At 35.1% G+C, this 7,181-nt stretch overlaps 1 non-coding gene across 1 annotated transcript; it reads right to left on the minus strand.

Moving 5' to 3' along the window:
- Positions 1 to 6,230: 6,230 nt before the first annotated feature.
- LOC144253013 (U6 spliceosomal RNA) lies at positions 6,231 to 6,337 on the minus strand. Its single transcript, XR_013343102.1, has one exon. It is a non-coding gene; the product is annotated as a U6 spliceosomal RNA (small nuclear RNA).
- Between the last annotated feature and the right edge of the window lie 844 nt (positions 6,338 to 7,181).

A 7,181-nucleotide genomic window follows, 5' to 3' on the forward strand; every position in this document is an offset into this window, starting at 1 on the left:
CAGAAAAATAGAAGGGACATTGGAAGAGTAGAAGTGTGCTTTGCAGGTAGGGGGACACATTGGGGAGGAAGGAGGCAAGGGGAAGGGGAAGAACTGGGGAATGTAGTTAACCAAATTATTCTAGGGACATTTATGAATATATCACAGTGCATTCCAATTTATATGTAACTATAATGCATCAAGTGAAAAATAAGTCCATAGAAGGAAGACCAATAGAAAAGAGGAAGGGAACCAGAGAGAAAGCAAAGGAAAAGTAAGAGGTAAGGAGTATTAGGATTGAAATGGAGAAAACTATGTTACTTCTTTTATGAATATGTCAGAATGAACTCTCCTTTTATGTATAACTATAATGCACTGAAAAACAAACTTTAAAAATCAAGGATAAAACAAATTCAAGAATTGAAAATTCATGCAGTGGCTCTGGAGGCTGAGACAGGAGAATTGCAAATTCAAAGAAGCCTCAGCAACTTAGTGAGACTATGCTTCAAAATAAAAAATATAAAAAGGGCTGGGGATGTGCTCAGTGGTTAAGTGCCCCTGGGTTCAATCTGTAGTACCAAAAGAAAGGAAAAAGAAAATTTACCCCTTTGGAATCATATCACTCAATATAAAGGTAAGTCTAAAAATGTTGCTGTCAAATTAATATATTTATTCATTTATTTGATGGTACCCTCCTAATGAATGTTCTATTCATTAATAAGATTCATTTGCCTGTGTGTGTGTGTGTGTGTGTGTGTGTGTATGTGTGTGTGTGGTACTGACATTGAACAGGGCCTTAAGCACACTAGACAAGCATTCTACCACTGAGCTACACCTGCACTGTGTTTAGCCTTAGATTTTAAATTTTTAAAAAGCCAGCTACTTATTCTACCTTTTAAAAGTCTTGGTATAATAAAAAAAAATTTGTAATCTGAATAAAGCTGTCCAAGGCTATCAAATGACTTCACATATTATAAAATTCCTCTATTTAAAGTGTACAATTCAGTTGTTTTATTATAATCACAGGGTAGTACAACTCTCACTATAGTCAATTTTGAACATTTTCATTACTCCCAAAAGAAACTCCATATATTTTACCTGTCATCTCACAATTTTCCATTTCCCATCAGCCTTAGGCAACTGCTAATCTACTTTCTGTCTCTATAAATTTTCTACAGTGGTATTTCATATAAATGAAGTAATATAATATGTGGTCTCTTGTGACTGGTTTTTTATCTGTGCAAAATATTTCAAGGCTCATCCATGTTGTAGTGTGAATCAGTAATCCATTCCTTTTTATGGCTGAATAATATTCCATTGTATATATGCCACATTTTATCATCAACTGATATATTTTATGAGTTGAAGGACATTTGGTTACTTTCACTTTTGCCTGTTATGAATATGATGTTCTGAATAATTATGTACCAGTTATTGTGTGTGTGTGTGTATTTGTATACTTATATATACATTTTTTTTTGTTTTGGGTACTGGAGATTGAACCCAGTGGTGCTTAACTACTTAGCCATATCCCCAGCCTTTTATATGTTTCATTTTGAAGCAGCATCTCACTAAGTCCTCAGTGCCTCACTAAATTGCTGAGGTTTGTCTTGAAATTTCTATCCTCCTGCCTCAGCCTCCTGAGTCACTAGGATTACAGGTGCACACCACCATGCCCAGCTGGATACATGTTATAATCTTTTGAGTATATCCCTAGGAGTGGAAGTGCTGAATCAAATAGTAACTTTATATTTAACTTTTTAAGGCACTGCAAGACTGTCTTCTAGTCTCATTTTTTTGCACACATGCATGTGTACACATATCTCCTTTTCAGTCATCTATTTATATATTTATTTCTGCCTTGGCTATTTTTTGCTGTTCTTGGTACCTCTCAAACTTTTCCCATAATTACCCTTTTCAGAGTAGACTGCATCATATCTTAGTAATGTCTCTCTTCCCCTCCTCCCTGCCTCTCTCCTTTTCTTTCTCTCTCTCTCTGTTAGTACATCTTTATTCTTTCTCTAAATATTTTTAAGCCATTGATAACTTAAATTCTAATTATCTACAATCAACTATCAAAGGAAATTCTTTTTGATGCTTTGTATTTATTAATATTTCCCCAGCCCATGAGATTTTTACAACCCAAAAAATCATATATATTTAGATTATAAACATCCAGTGTCATATAGCTAAAAGCAGAAGCAGCATTATAGCCAGTGAATTCTGAAGCATAATCTAAGTAGTTTAAATAGCATAAGCAATAAAGTATCTTCTGTTTGCTTTCCAAGTTCTCATTAATCAATATTATAGGTTTGGCTTCTCAATTTATCTAGAGAAAAATAAGCTCTGAAGTCAGGTGTTCCTGTTCTGAATAGATTCTACTAGACACAGGGATAAAATACAGGACCACATCTACAAAATGAGTGGAAAATTTACTAGGTATTTTTTCTTTGATCTTTTACGTATCTAAAAAGTACATCTGTCTTCATAGTTATCTGCTTATTTTTATCAAGAGTGAATCTTTGAATAATCCTTTAATATTGGCAAATAATAATAATATTAAGTTTGATAAATATTCTTTACATGTGTGTAAAATTGTTGTTACAGTATGACAGCATAAAACATCAAATATTTCATGCAGGCACAGAAATTATAAAGTATTCCAGATCATGGGGCTTGGGATGTGACTTAGTGGTAGAGAGCTTTCCTAGCACATGTGAGGCACTGGGTTTGATCCTCAGCCACATAAAATAAATAAATAAATGAAGTTGCAAAAAAATATTGCAGATCATTAACTATCAATAAAAGCTGCCATTTCTCGGCTGGGGCTATAGCTCAGTGGTAGAGCGCTAGCCTAGCAAGCATGAGACCCTGAGTTCGATCCTCAGCACTACATAAAAATAAATAAGATAAAAGCTGCCATTTCTGTTGAATGCCAGACTTGTGTTAGACACTTTATATTCATTATGTCTTCCATTCAAACAGTACTGAATGATGGATATAATTAGCCAATTTCCAAAACATTTAATTTATGAAATATTTAATTATATGCATTACTATTCCTCACATTTGGGGGGGTGGGTATCAGAGATTGAAGTCAGGGATGTTTAACCACTGAACTGCACTCCCACCTTTTTAAAGAATTTTTTTATTTTTTTTATTTTGAGACAGTGTGTCACTAAATTTCTGAGGCTGACCTTGAACTTGCAGTCCTCCTGCCTCAGCCTCCCGAGTCAGTGGGATTACCAAACTATGCCACCATACCCAGCTACACATTTTCTTCATTCTTAATTGGAATTTCTATGTTTGTGTAAGAAATGGCTAAAGTATAGCTATAAATAAATTTCTTTCCTTAATACTTTCCATCAGATGGGTTATTTTAAAAACCTGATTTAATCATTATAAGTTCATCTCTAGTTCTTTCTTATACAGCTCACAGAATTTTACTTAAGAATTTTATATATCAATCATAACTATCCCAGGTTTTTATAAAAATTATCCTAAGCAAGCATGTGATAATCATGTCTACCAGTGACAAGTTACAACTACTCTTTCTTTCCTATTTACTCTATTCTTTTCCCAAAGAGGAATTTGTTTACACCCTTTGTCCGATACCAACAATTCTCTGTCTCTGTCATTGGAACTCATGGCTTTCTACCTCAGTATGTTCTCATACCTGTAATGTCTTTTTCCCTACCCCACTACTGTCAATTCTAGTCAAAGAATCCATAGAAATTTAAGTGGACTTCTTCGAGTATTCTAACTTCCATTATTGATACTTTCTTCCTTTCTTTTTCCTTTGTTTTTGATTATTTTCTTTACCTCTTTCTTCATTTCAAATTATTTCAAGTTAGAGAGAAAAATGGCTTTTGTTTTGTTTGTGAAAAAAGGGCTTTAATCTTTTGGTTGGTTGGTTGGTTGGTTGGTTGGTACTGGGGATTGAATCCAGGGGTTTTTACCACTGAGCTGTATTGTCAGCCCTTTTTATTTTTAATTTTGAGTCAGGGTCTTGTTAAGTTGCTGAGTATTTTTGCTGAGGTTGCTGAGGCGACCTTGAACTTGGGATCTACTTGCTTCAGCCTCTGGAGTTGCTGGGATTACAGGATAGTGCTACTATGCCCAGCAAGGGCTTTAATCTTGTCCAATGAGCATATAAAGAGACTCAGAGGAAAAAGGAAAGTCAATTTTATATCTTGTTATGAATTAATTTATTTCAATCATTAAGTTTACATTCAGCAAAATTTTGGAAAAATTCCCAGAACTCACCAACCAGAACAAATGTTAATATTTGACTTTATTTATTTCCATAGTTGCAATCATCCTACATAGTGGATGTTGTATCTTGCTTTCCTCTATTTATTTTATAAGCATTTCCCCCATACTACTACTCTGAAAATATAAGAGGGATTTAGCAATGACATTTTGATGGCTGGCTACTTAATGTTGGATGTGCCATTATCAATATCCTGTACATGGACACTTTGTTTCCAATTTTTACATTTCAATAAGTAATTTTGCATTTGACTTTTGAAAAGTCAAACTTTGTATATTATTTTTTTAGGATAGATTTCCTAAAAGGGTTATAAAAATATAACCATTTTCTAGTCCTACCAGGGACAAAAAAAAAAAAAAACAGACTTGAATTTTGATAGATTGTTGAATCTTTAGAATGTATTTTTTTTTGAATAAACATATTTGAAAATGAAACTGGGTCACTCTTTTCCAAACTCCAAGAAAATAATACAAAGGAGACCTTTTACATTGCCAAATATTTTGATATAACGAAGTGTTATATTTTTTTAATGGCATTTTAGTTGAGCAGCAAGTAGAAAAGTTAATGGAGTTTGGGCTGTTTTTAGTGAATACTAAATTTTTGATAGTACTGTTTTGAATACTGTGAACCCCAGTATGTATATATAGGAGGTGGAGAAGGGTAGAGAATGTCAAGGACAATGACAAACTGATGTTCATTTAAGCCAAGTGATTTAGAGGAACTCAGGTTTGAAAAGAACCATGTGATCATTAACTTTTAGGTAGGAGGTCCAGGATAGCCCACCTGCATAAACAGGTCAGTATGTCACATAAGGGTTTTCCAAATTACTTAAAAAAATGAGTTTCCTGGGGCTGGGGTTGTGGCTCAGAGGTAGTGAGCTTGCCTGGCATGTGTGAGGCTCTGGGTTCCATCCTCAGCACCACATAAAGTAAAATGAAGACATTGTGTCCACCTATAACTAAAAAATAAATATTAAAAAAAGTTTCCTAAGCTGTAAAATAAAAATGGAGCTGGGTGTGGTGGCTCACACCTGTAATCCCAGTGGATCTGGAAGCTGAGGCAGGAGGATTGTGAGTTCAAAGTCAACTCAGAAACTTAGTGAGACTCTAAGTAACTCAGTAAGACACTATCTCAAAATAAAAAGTGCTGGCCCAGTGGTTAAGAGCCTCTAGGTTCAATCCCTAGTAAGCCACCCGCTCCTCAAATGGATTGCCTTATGACAGTGCTTTTATTCACACTGGACACATGAATAAGGAGAACTTGAATTCCGCTTTATCAAAAAATTTTGTGATATGATTCTCCAAGGCTGTCTTTTATTCATTCATTGGACAATTTATGTATGACAGATGTTGGGAATATAGTGGTCAAACAAAAAATCTATCATAATAGGCTTAGATTCTGGCAGGAGATGGAATAAAACAATCACAGATGGTAGTAAAAAGGAAGGAATGGTATGAAATATGGCATGCAAGAGGACAAAAGGTAACATTCTTTTTAAAGGTTATCAGGAGCCCTTTAGATTTACTTTTTTGTCGTCGTCTTTTTTTTTTTTTTGTAACAGACATTGAACCCTGGGTTGCTTTACCACTGAGCCACATCCTCAGGCATTTTTTATATTTTATTTAGATACAGGGTCTTGCTCAGTTTTTTAGTACCTTGCTACATTGAACTTGCTGACTTTGAACTAGTGATCCTACTGCCTCAGCCTCCTGAGCTGCTGGGATTACATGTATGAGCCACCATACCCAGCCACATTTACATCTTAAATAACCTGTTAGTTGTCTCAGAAACTCCTCAAACTTGGTTAATTTAAGATTGAACTCTTCATCTCCTTACCTAAAACCTGCTTCTGTGACCATGATCTCCCACTCAACAGCTAAATTCTCATTTTGCTTAAGACATAAGCATATCATCACTTTCAATTCCGGCCTTCTCGCTCACTATGCTTAATACATCACCAGATCTCAATAAATTTTTTAAAAACATGGAATGCTTCACAAATTCACATGTCATTCTTGCACTTGGGCTATGCTAATCTTCTCTGTGTGACTCCAATTTTAGTGTATATGCCGCCGAAGTGGGCACAAGTCTCAATATCTTACCAAATCCTTCCATGTGTCTTTATTATTACTGTTACTACCCTACTCCAGTTCCCCATGCTCATTTGCAGTACAGATGATTCTTGACTTAACAATGTTTCATCTTAAACTTTTTTGACTTTATGATGGTACAAGCAAGAGTGCTACACATTCAGTAAGCATCATACTTCAAATTTTGCATTTTAGTCTTTTCCCAGGTGAGGAATAGCCATAGGATAGTCTCTCTCCATGTTGAGTAGTGGCTGTGAACTGCTGCTCCTGGTCAGCTTCAGTTGAGCCTCGTGCTACTAAGAGGAAACACAACCATGTCTCTACAGTGTACCCTGTTGCTAAGCTAGGATGTTCGGTAGGTTAGGTATATTCATACATTTCTGACTTATGATGTTTTCAATTTAAGATGATTTTATCAGGATAAAACTCCCATTATAGGTGAAGAAGTAAAAATATAGCTGTGGATGGTAGGCTCAGCCTGGGTAGGAATCCAGCTATGTCACAACTTGTATAACACTGGTAAGTCACTTGTTTGTTTGGTTTTTTGCCTCAGTTTCTGTTTCTGCAAAATAAGAACAATAATACTGTTTATCTCATAGAGTAGCTCTGGATTTGCTGTTTTCTACACACAAAATCAAATGACATATATTAAAATTTGACACCTTATTAAAAACTCTTCAGCTGGTTACCTTAGATAAAGACCAACTCCTCAACACAATTCTCAAGGTCCTACATAACCTGGCCCCTGCCTTCTGGTATCTATGGCCATGTGTTAGTATCCTTAGATGTCCAATAAAGATCGAATTTACCTTATGGGGACATTGTAAAGTTTGAATTAA

This window comes from Urocitellus parryii, unplaced genomic scaffold (assembly GCF_045843805.1).
Source record: "Urocitellus parryii isolate mUroPar1 unplaced genomic scaffold, mUroPar1.hap1 Scaffold_83, whole genome shotgun sequence".
Lineage (NCBI taxonomy): Eukaryota > Metazoa > Chordata > Mammalia > Rodentia > Sciuridae > Urocitellus > Urocitellus parryii.